The 11,919-nt window shown below is 33.2% G+C and overlaps 1 long non-coding RNA gene across 1 annotated transcript; it reads left to right on the top strand.

The window, feature by feature from the left end:
* The first annotated feature begins 2,613 nt into the window (after window positions 1–2,613).
* Window positions 2,614–4,459, top strand: LOC149414000 (uncharacterized). The gene is made up of 3 exons (XR_016304058.1): window positions 2,614–2,851; window positions 3,294–3,406; window positions 4,320–4,459. It is a non-coding gene; the product is annotated as an uncharacterized LOC149414000 (long non-coding RNA).
* Window positions 4,460–11,919: the final 7,460 nt, after the last annotated feature.

The raw sequence follows: 11,919 nt of genomic DNA, 5'->3' as shown, positions 1-11,919 counted from the left end.
CCAGTTCAAGGTATGCTGGATGGTATTTAAGTCACTTAACGGAATGGCTCCGGCTTATTTATCAGAATTGTGTATTCCAGAAGATTCCAATTCCCGACAGTCAACTCTTAGGTCAGCAACGTCATCAGCTATAGGAAGGTTGAAGGAACCAAAGCGCACACCAGATACAAAGTTCGGTGAGCGTGCTTTTGCCGTGTCAGGACCTAAAGCCTGGAATGGACTGCCACATGATTTGAGAATGATCGCAGACTCGACAGAATTTAGGTCTAAACTTAAAACGCACCTTTTCAGACAGTCGTATCCATAAATTCAGAAACCTCCACTTTCACAGTTGACGGCAATTTAAATTTAAATTAACAAAATGTAAAAAATACTAAAAATAAAATAAAATAAATAACAATAATAATTAAAAATAAATAAATAAAAATGATAACAACTAACAATTTGTAGGCCTTTAAGACAGTTAAAATACATTTAAATTAAAATAAAAACTATAGCAGACTTAAGATTATGCGACGACCAGTGTTTTTTGATGTAGTGTCCTCTGCGTGCAGTTCAATCTTTTATAAGCATAAACTTTTTAATATAAGTGTGTTTGTTGGAAGTGACTTGCCAGGTAAGTATGTTTTGGTATATTTTCTAAGTAACAAATGTAGATCCTAGGAAATGAATTGTACAGCGCCCTTGAGGTGATTTTTCACAAAAACGGCGCTCTACAAATTATCCAATTATTATTATTATTATTATTAAAAACAAGTACTTCTTAACAAAAATTATGGCCTGCCTGGGCAACTCAAAACTGACATGGATTACTAGCATCGAAATTTTATGCAAAACAGTTTTTGACATAAGCATTGCAACTTACAGGTTTTCCGAGTACTCTCTGCATGCTGTAAGCATTCCTTCTTTACATCTGATAAGTCGAAATACATATCCCCATACGGCATTTCACAACCGTCTTCTTCCTGTGGCCCTGGTTCCTTCTTGATGGAGACACGCTCTGGATTCAGTAGATCCATGGTAAGACTGTGGTAGGATTATGGTTTGGTTCTAGCCCAAAAATAAAACTGAAACCTACAGAAACAGAACGTTACATTAAGAACGAAAATCTTATTTGGAAGAGATTTGAATATTTTATTTCAATCGAAATATTTTGTAAGAACAATGAGGTGTATGCAAACACATAGACGCGCTGTAGAAATCTCAAAGTGGCAAGATAAAAGCGAAACTGGATTTATTTCGATTTTGTAGCTGTAGATAGATGAAACCAACGTGAAAGTGTGCGGGACTACCAACCCTGCATACTGTTCCGTTTGTTTCGTCAGTGTTTTTCTAGTGACTTGCTTTTAAGGCTTGGTACCCTCAAGAGGTTGTGACTAGAATTTCTTTATTCTTACTATTTCATGTCGTGTGCAACATCTAAGTAAATAGAGTTACAAAGTGCCATTATGCCCTCATACGTGATGAGAAAATGTTTTTACTACCCGACAAACACTATAAAAAAGCTTTGTGCGTAATTTATTTCCCACAACCACTATAAAAAGCCAACAGACAAAATTTCATTCGTAAAACACTAAAATTATTTTATTATTGTGAAAAATATATATTTCGATTGTTTTCAGATATTAATATTTTCAGTGCCATACGAGAAAGTGAAATAGTGAAAGTAGCAACACATAAGTATAATGAGGACAACCTAATAGCAGTCGATCTCGTACAGTATTCCATGTTCATCTTATAGTGTAAGCGAGTAAGTCTATATTAGTCACGCCCGTGACGTAAAATATATCCGATGCAAATTTCAAAACGCAGCCCGCTATCGTTTTATTCGGAAATATTCTTTGAATGTACATCTTAGCCACACATGGACAGAATTAAGAATTTACTCATAGGAGTGTTTTTCCTGCCACATTTTATCAGAATTTGTCAGACTGATTTTCAGACTTTGTCAGACAATAACGAGTCTTGATGTATTGTAACCTAATTGGGTGTATACATTATAAATAATTAGATAAAATATATAATGTTGACTGAATAAAACTTAAAGTTAAGATAATTGAGAAAGATTTGGCAGAATCCGATGATTTAATCCTCCGTATCTCTATTTAAAGTGACATTATCGTATAGTCAATCCGCCATTCCCTCTGACAAAATATCGATATAGCCAGGTAAAAGTTAAGTTACTTCGCGTTAGACACAGGGCATTCGAACTTACCGATAACTTATGATAATCTCAAATTGATCAATCTTGAAAATTTCCGTGACAGATGCTTTCATAAATGTGATATTTGGTTATGTTCAAAGTGTTGCCATTTTTTGACGATTTAGTACCGTCCCAAGATAGCATTTCTATTATAATGAAAATTATCTGTTTGAAATCAGTATATATAGATTTTTTTACTGGGGATGTGTTGTGATGGCGCGGGTAATAAGCGAATGCAAGGCCTACGTAAGCGTAATGAGTTAGATTAAGAAAAGTTGTATTGAGATCAAATCAAGTTCCACGTTATTTTTAATATATAATGTTGACGCCTTATATCTGGCTACACTGATCAACAGCTGTTTCGAGTTTGGCTGACAGAAGGGGCGTATAGTGAGTGGTTCATTTATGGGCGTATATCTCCCATCGCTCCCATCTGACCAGGGGCGTATATCTCCCGTCTGACCTTGTAACCCTGATGGGTCGAGTCGTCCCCAACCCATTTTCTTTTATACAAAGCTGTTGTGACTGAAAGCTCACATCTCATTGGCTCAGATCAAAAATTGTTGTTTGATCTCTCGCTCTCTACCAAGCGACTCCTGTAACAGAAAAAGAAGCTATGCAAGCGTTATGCTCCGATAAAAATTAACGGTAATTTCCAAGACGCCATTTCTAAGGTTAAAGTCAGTACAAGTTTTTAAATATTTTGAATTTTCTTTTACCCATCTAAGAATAAGTTTGCGTGCTAAAATTCTTCAAGGTGATAAATTAATGCCGTGTTGTGTGAAAGGTTGCTCAGACGGATATTCTATTCGACCGATTCGATAATCCGGTGCTAGCAAGAAGTGCGTTTGTGTGTGTGTGTCATTTCGCGATTGAAAGCAAACATACGGTACTACTGGGATTAAAAAAATGCGTTGCCAACGCTTAATCTTCCAGACATCTTAAAATACACCAATCTATCTCCACCAATCGAAAATAGGACCCGTTGCCGTTGTTGAATACAAATGCCAACCTTTCGTTCTTTAATACAATGTTCCTGATTCCTGAATGTAGTTCATTGGCTAATAATTTAATTTCTTTTCCTTTTTAGACCTATCCGTATTCCGACGCGACCCCATACCACGTATTAGGATGTTAAAACTGCTGAACAAGGCCACGATTACATCAAACAAGGTCATTTAAACCTCTCCAGAATTGCATCATGTAAGTACCTTATTCCGATTTAACCAGAATTTTCCACGAAGTTTGCTGACGACAACGCTGTGAAAATTATATCAAACCCTTGCAAGATAGTTTGGATAACTTCTAGTTCTGTGGCAATAATATTTAACATTTTAATTTGTTATTCTTTAAATAATATTTATAAGATCGTCGCTCTAGTTCGTTTTTGTCCAACAGACCATTTTAGGCAAAATTAAGTTAAGTCTGCAGTTGTTCTCAGAAACCATTTATTAATACGATACAATTGAAAAATTAAAATTATATTTTTAAGATGCAGTTTGTGTTAAGTCCACCAAAATTAAACATTCCAAGCGTGTTTATTCAACACTTTGTCCTACATCTAAATTAAAAACTTGTTTTCTGCGTAATTTTAAACATTTCGAACGAATTTTACTAAAAAATAATAATTTCTATCATTTTAAATCATTTAAGTAAGCTTAGAATTTAACTAATTTCGTTTTTGTATAAATTCGTAAAAAAAAACTTTGAAGCGCTATTTCTCCCGATTTACGTTTTGGTCTGTTGGATAAAAACAAATTAAAGCGACGAGATGTCGTAAGTACGCTTCAACAGTGTGGAATACTCATTTGAAGAATATTCTGAAGGTATACAACTAATTTATATTACAGTGGAATTCGCTAAAGAAGTTTTGTTTTCAGTCCCTACAAATTCAGCAGAAACTGCAAAAAACACGATTTTTCCCATATAAGAAGGTTCAAAAGTTCGACATTGAATCAATCACAAACAATAACTATGGTGAAATGTAAATGTCCCCTTTTTTCTTAAAATATTTTTAATTCATTTTATCCATAAAATTAAAAAATAATAATTTAATAAACATGTGTATAATATTAGAATAGTGTAATCATTGGTCTCAAATTTTGTCTTTTTCTAGGTAAGACGAAGGGCATTTCGAGCTACATTGGTCCGACGGCAGCCCTCTCTCCCAGGAAACAGAAGACGCACTTGGAGATTTTGGGGACCAGGCCGCAGCTCTGCTGCGATATTTCAAAGGGAACTATTATAATTCTTTAAACAAACGTAGTATATATATATAAAGGCCTGGCCTGGTCTGATACATATTAAAATTAAATATATTTAAAGTCTGGTTAGGTATATATATATATATTTATAAGAAATAAAGGATATCAACAAACTGAATTATCCTCTTGCTTCCTAAAGTACACTGTATTGTACCTGTGTTGTTCTTTTTTTCCTGAAAATATTATTAATAAAAATTAAATGCCAGTTCATTCATTTTTCCAAAATAAGTAATCCTTTTTTTTTTCAATGTTCATTAAATGATGAAAATTTAATTTGTGTTAGTAAAATTATTGATCTAGGCATTATGTTGGACAGTAAACTCACCTTTGTATGTCATATTAATAATATTATCAACAAGGCCCTAAAGACTATTGGCTTTGTTTTGAGAGCTGCAAAAGATTTCAATAATTTATCAACATTTATTACGTGATATGAAACCCTTGTCAGATACCAACTTGAGTATAACTCTATGTTATGGTCTCCATTTTTCAATATTCATTCAGATAACATTGAAAAGATTCAACGGAAGTTTCTTAGGTTTATAAATAATAAATTGAATATTCCTATACAAAACATAACTCACAATTACCTCTTGGATAAAATGTCTCTATTGAAACTTTCAGAGAGAAGAATACGCACAGATTTAATACTGTTACAAAGAATACTACATTTTAAAATTGACTGTCCCGAATTACTTCAATGTATTAATATCCATGTTCCCAAAAAATCATGCCGACATTTCTTACCTTTTTACTTCAATAACACCAGGACACTAGCTTACCAAAATTCTCCGATTCCGAGACTTCACAATCTCGGAAAAAAATATTCTGATCTGGGTGATATATTTCATTTGAAAACTAATCAGTATAAATGTTGTATATTCTATCACTTTTATTCTTCTAGACACAAATAGACCTATGTACCCATATAACTTCTCCGCTTCTACTATTTTGTTTTGTTGAATCTTTTAAATTCAATTATATGCGTGAGGATTCATTTTTGGCACTAAGGTAAAGAACGTCTTTATACCGCCAGCAGTGGGCGGTAACTGAATACAATGCGTGTAACCCTTACGTAGACGGCATAAGGGTTATTTCACAATTGCAAATTCTATGTTCACCTCCCCGACAATCGATCAATATTAACAAAATACAACAACAACAATACGGAGAGTGCACACGCATTATTTTTATCCTAACAAAATCATCTAAAGCAGTCATAAAAAGTATTAAATTTAAAGTGTTTCACCTAATTATATTAAATTAACACTGGCTTAAAGTTTACTAATTGTCAGAAAAGTATATAGTGCATTAAAAGTGTTTAAAACAAGGATTAGTGTAATCAAGTGACAGTTGCTATAAGCCCCCCGCGCCCGCACCTACACCGCCCGCGCCGCCAGCGGTAGTACTTACACGCCCTACCAAAAATCCAGGGGTTCACAACTGTTTAAAAAAAAAAAGAAAAATAAAAATAACAATGGCTCTGAGTGATAAAGCTTCGCAGTACATTACCAAAGTAAATGCGATAATCAGTGGATTGATCTCAATCGTTCATGAGCCTAGCAATAAATTCTCTAAGGAAAATATCGTAAAAATAATACCAAAAACAACCGAACTTATGGCTACGATTGCAGAATTGGTAGTCGATTTTGGAGTAATGCAAGGAGAATTAAATTCAATGAAAAATAATACGCAACTCAGCAGGACCAACCCGATTGACATTAATATGGGTGATATTGTCACCGAAATGGAAGATAGGGCCATCAGATCTAACAACGTCATATTATATAACGTTCCCGAGAGCTTGTCTGATGAAAAGGCAGTCATCATTACGGAAGATAGAGATAAAGTTTCTTCGGCTATAAAAGCTATCGACCCGTCATTAGATCTAATCAACGTCAAAGTATTCCGACTGGGTGCCAAGAAAATTGCCAACAAAAATCGTCCAATTAAATTGGAATTTACAAACAATATCGCACCGAGAACTCTCCTACGTAATAGCACCAAATTTAAAGACGGAATCAAAGCAAGTAATGACTTAACCATCCTCCAAAGGAATCAATTGGTGGAGCTTAGAAAGCAGTTATTGTTCCGTCAAGAGAATGGTGAACCAAACCTTACCATAAAGTACATAAACTCCAAACCAACTATTGTTACAACCCTTCCAAAAAACGACACAATGTAAACAAACTGAAGTGCTATTACCAAAATGTCAGAGGCATGAAAACTAAACTTAAGGACTTTAAAATACATGCCCCAACACTGCCACATGACATCCTCATTCTTACGGAAACCTGGCTGGAACCATCCATCAACTCTGCTGAGCTTGGTCTACCCCACCATCATATTTACCGGTCTGACAGAAGTCAACAAACCAGCGCTAAATCTAGAGGCGGTGGCGTCATGATAGCTGTCAACAAGATACATCCTTCAAAACTTCTGAAAACCAAAAATTCTAATGTGGAACAAGTTTACATTTTACTAAACGGCAAAAATCAAAAAAATATCATAGGCAGTGTTTATATTCCGCCATCATCAGATATAAGTGTATACAAAAGTCATTTCGAGGATATTGAACAACTGTCGTTTAAATTTCCAAATAGTAAAATCACTATCATCGGTGATTAAAATTTACCAAAAATCAACTGGGGTACCCGCGACAATTCAACATTATCTCAAAACTCTAGCTTAACTGACACAGAAAAAGAAATAGTTGAATTATGTGATTTCCTTAACCTAGTTCAATTAAACAATGTAAAAAATGACAATAATAGATTACTAGATCTTGTTCTTTGTACCGACTTGTCAACTGCGGTTGGAAAGTCACTCGATTCAGTTCTTCCCCCTGATTCTCATCACCCACCTTTAGATATTACTGTATTGTGTAACCCTATAAAATGCCAAATTAAAAACCAGACACAATATCCTAACTTTAATAAAGCCAATTATGTTGCAATACGCGATTATCTATATAACACTGACTGGTCTATACTAGAAGGAGGTAATCTCGATGAGAATATTAAAGCCTTTTACGATCATCTATATAAAACCATAGAAAACTTTGTCCCAATTAGTTATAAACTATCTTCAAATTTCCCTCGCTGGTTTAGCAAGGACCTCATTAACATAGTAATTGAGAAGAAAAAAGCGCATAAAATTTACAAAGAAACAACAAATCTTTCTGATTTTATAATTTTCAGCAAGCTGCGAAAAGATTGTAATAAATTATCAAACATTTGTTATAATAATTACATTAAGAATGTGGAATTTTCGATTGGTAACAATGTAAAATATTTTTTCAACTATTGTAAAGCTCAAAATAACAACAACCTTGGCATACCTGAAACTATGCACTATAAACTGAAAACTTCCTGTAAAATCAAAGATATTGTCAATTTGTTTGCAGATTTTTTCAAGGATGTATATGAAACAGATATCCCTGATGAAGACATTCCAAACTTTGAGTCCGATATAAATTTACAACTATCTCAGATACATATTGAGATTAAAGAAATTGCAGCATGTATCAAACTACTGGAACCTAAATCGTGCTCAGGGCCAGATAAAATTCCCCCCGTATTTCTAAAAAACTGTGGGAGTAGTGTCTCTTACCCTCTGTACCTACTATTTAATCAATCACTTTTAACAGGCAAGTTCCCACAAATATGGAAAAATAGCTTTCTCACTCCTATATTCAAAAGCGGAGACAAGTCTTTAGTTGAAAATTACAGACCAATATGCATACAATCGTCAATACCAAAAATTTTTGAAAAGTTAATTCTCCAAAAAATATGTTCTTGCATAAAATTTAATATCTCATCATTTCAACATGGTTTTATCTCTGGACGATCTACCTTAACTAACCTTACACTGTATGAACATTTTATCTCTGGTGCTCTTGCTAATAGAGAACAAGTTGATTCAATTTACACGGATTTTAGTAAAGCCTTTGATAAGGTTTGCATTAAAATTCTTATAAATAAATTGTCTAAATTAGGAATAAGTGGTAATTTATTATGTTGGATTAAGAATTATTTATCAAAACGTGTACTGACTGTCTGTATTAAAGAACACTTATCTTACGAATTTGAAGCCACTAGTGGTGTGCCTCAGGGTTCGCACCTTGGTCCAATATTGTTTATACTATTCATAAACGATGTCACTTCCATATTCACTGATGTTAACATATTATTATTTGCCGATGACATGAAAATATATAAAATCATAAAAAATATATACGACTGCTTGTCCCTCCAATCCAATTTTATAAAATTCGTAGAATGGTGTACCATTAACAAACTTACACTTAATATAAAAAAATGTCAAATCATGAGTTTCTTTAGAATTAAAAACCCTATCAAATATAGTTACTCTTTTAACAATCACAGTTTATTGTCAGTACCTGTAATAAGGGACCTTGGAATAACCTTCGACTCTAAACTACTATTTACCAATCACATTGATATAATAACGGGTAAAGCAATGAAAATTCTGGGCTTCATTGTAAGAATTTGTAAAGATTTTAAAAATATCCAAACATTTAAAATACTATATACAACTCTGGTTAGGAGTCATTTAGAATACAATTCCCCCATATGGAACCCTTTCTACAAAAGCCATGAAAACTCCATTGAAAGAATCCAACGCAAATTTCTCAGATCAATTAATTTCAAATTAGGTATTCCTGCGGTTGACATAAACTATGAATCTTTATTACAAAAAATGAGACTCTTATCGTTAAAAGATAGAAGAATACTCAATGATCTTATTTTCTTATTTAAAATAAACAATAACTGGTTTGACTCCCCTGAATTGGTCTCATTAATAAATTACCATGTACCTAGTAGACCGACTCGACTCAAAACACCTTTTCACTGTGACAATACTATGACGAACGCAGAACAAAACTCAACCATCAATCGCTTGCATATTTTAGGCAATGAATATGCTAATATTGATCACGCTGCCGGTAATCTGTCTTCATACAAAAGATGCGTTAAACTAAATTTGTTTGCTAGTACCACGTAAATACATCATGTAAACATAATATGCCTACCAGTACTTCTAAAACTATTAATGCACTTGAAATCATAAGTACTTGTAAAATTTATCATATCGGTTAACATAATCCAGGATTTATTACTTTTATATTTAAATCATTGTCGGTACCTTGAGATAGGTATCTTATTGGTACATTTTATTGTTTTATTTCAATCTTTAAATTTTTATTTTTATTTATACTTTTTCCTAATAAATTATGGTTTGTACTTTAATACTTTATATTTTAAACTATTCACTTTACAATTTACTTTTATACATTATAGTTTTTATACACTACTTATTACCTTACTTTTTACCTATTTTCTTAAATTTTACTAACATTATACTGTTATTCTTCATGTTGTTGTACTATTATAAGTATGTCAATTATGTTAATGGCACGTGTTGTGCCGTATATGTGTAAATAAATAAATAAATAAATAAATAAATAAATAAATATTCGTGTAAAAAAAACAAGAAAATGCATATTTTGTAAAGTTCTGGTACATATATGAAAATTTCCTCCGATAATCGAATAAAAAATTGAATTTGCCTCACTATACAATAAAAACATAGGCCGAATATGGGTTTGTAAATAGGATACTTTGCACTTGACAGTTTTTTTTTAGGCCTGATACTTTATTTTTTTCTAGGCTTATAAAAGGTCTTCAAAAAAAAGATCGTCTGCTGACAAGGGCAAGATGTGTTCTACTTGCAGTATTTAATTAAAGCATCTGTAGTATTTCTAGGCAAACAAATGTTCAAACCAAAAACACCTGATTTAGCATTACTTGGTATTGGATCGCCTTAACGATTTCATTCACAGAGTTTTCATTATAATCGAAATAATATTTTGGGAGATATTTTGCAACACCTTGAACAAAACCATAAATCACTATCATGAAAGCATCTGTCACTGTAATTTGCAAGATCGTTCAGATTGAGATGTTACTTCATTATAATAAGTTATTGGTAAGTTCTAATGTCGATATTTCCCTCCCGAGTATTTTGAATGGTTAAATGTATAACTGCGCTGAGTCGCTGTTTACCGCGTCCTAACCTAACCTAACTTATATCTGGGTTTACCAATATTTTGTCAGAGAGTAGATATAATATGCGATTAGGCTAATTTAAATAGATATACAGAGGATGACAGCATTAGATTCTGCAAATCGTTATCAATTATCTAAACTTTATGTTCCATTCAATAAAAATTATTTAATCTTTTTCCAAATATTTACTCTGAATCCACTCAATGACGTCACAATACATCTAGACTCGTTATTGTCTGACAAACTAAACTAAAATGTGGCAAGTAAAAACACGCTTATTTCTTAAGTAAATTTTTCAATTTCAATGCTCTTGATGTGGGGCTAAGATGGACATTTAAAGAATATGTACGAATTAAATCGATTTTGCATCGGATAATACATTCTACGTCACGGGCGTGTCTAATATACGCTTACTCGCCTACACTATAAGATGAACACGCAATACTGTATGAGATCTACTGCTATAAGGCTTTTGTCCTTATTACAATTATGTGTTGCTACTTTCACTATCTCACAAGATGTTTATACATGAAAATCATTGTTACATATATTTTTTCAAAATAATAAAATAATTTTAGTGTTTTTCGAATGAAATTTTATCTTTTGGCTTATTATAGTGCTTGTCGAATAGTAAAAACACCTTCTCATCACGCACAAAGGCTTTTTATAGTGTTTTTCGGGTAATTAAAACATTTTCTCATCACGCACGAAGGCATTTTGTCACTTTGTTACTCTATTTACTCAGAGGTTGCACACGACCTTACGTGACGCGTAGTAGTTTAGTAGGTACTAAAGCTACGAAATTGAAAGCAATACAGTTTCGCTTTTATCTTGCCACTTAGAGATTTCTACAACGCGTCTATATGTTTGCATACACCTCATTGTTCTTACAAAATATTCTTACTGAAATAAAATAATCAAATCTCTTCCAAATAAGATTTTCGTTCTTAATGTAACGTTCTGTTTCTGTAGGTTTCAGTTTTATTTTTGGGCTAGAACCAAACCATAATCCTACCACAGTCTTACCATGGATCTACTGAATCCAGAGCGTGTCTCCATCAAGAAGGAACCAGGGCCACAGGAAGAAGGCGGTTGTGAAATGCTGTATGGGGATATGGATTTTGACTTTTCAGATGTAAAGAAGGAATCCTTACAGCATGCGGAGAGTACTCGGAAAGCCTGTAAGTTGCGATGCTTATGTCAAAAACTGTTTTGCGTAAAATTTCGATGCTAGTAATCCATGTCAGTTTTGAGTTGCCCAGGCAGGCCATAATTTTGTTAAGAAGTACTTGTTCTTGTTGTTTTTGCCGTACTTTGGTATTTAAATTTAATATTATATTTACGGGAAACTGCCACAAGT

The sequence above is a fragment of the Hesperophylax consimilis genome, chromosome 20 (genome assembly GCF_061612785.1).
Source record: "Hesperophylax consimilis isolate HC1 chromosome 20, BYU_Hcon_1.0, whole genome shotgun sequence".
NCBI lineage: Eukaryota > Metazoa > Arthropoda > Insecta > Trichoptera > Limnephilidae > Hesperophylax > Hesperophylax consimilis.
Note: the sequence above shows the minus strand (reverse complement) of the source record. Positions and strands in the feature narration are given on the sequence as shown.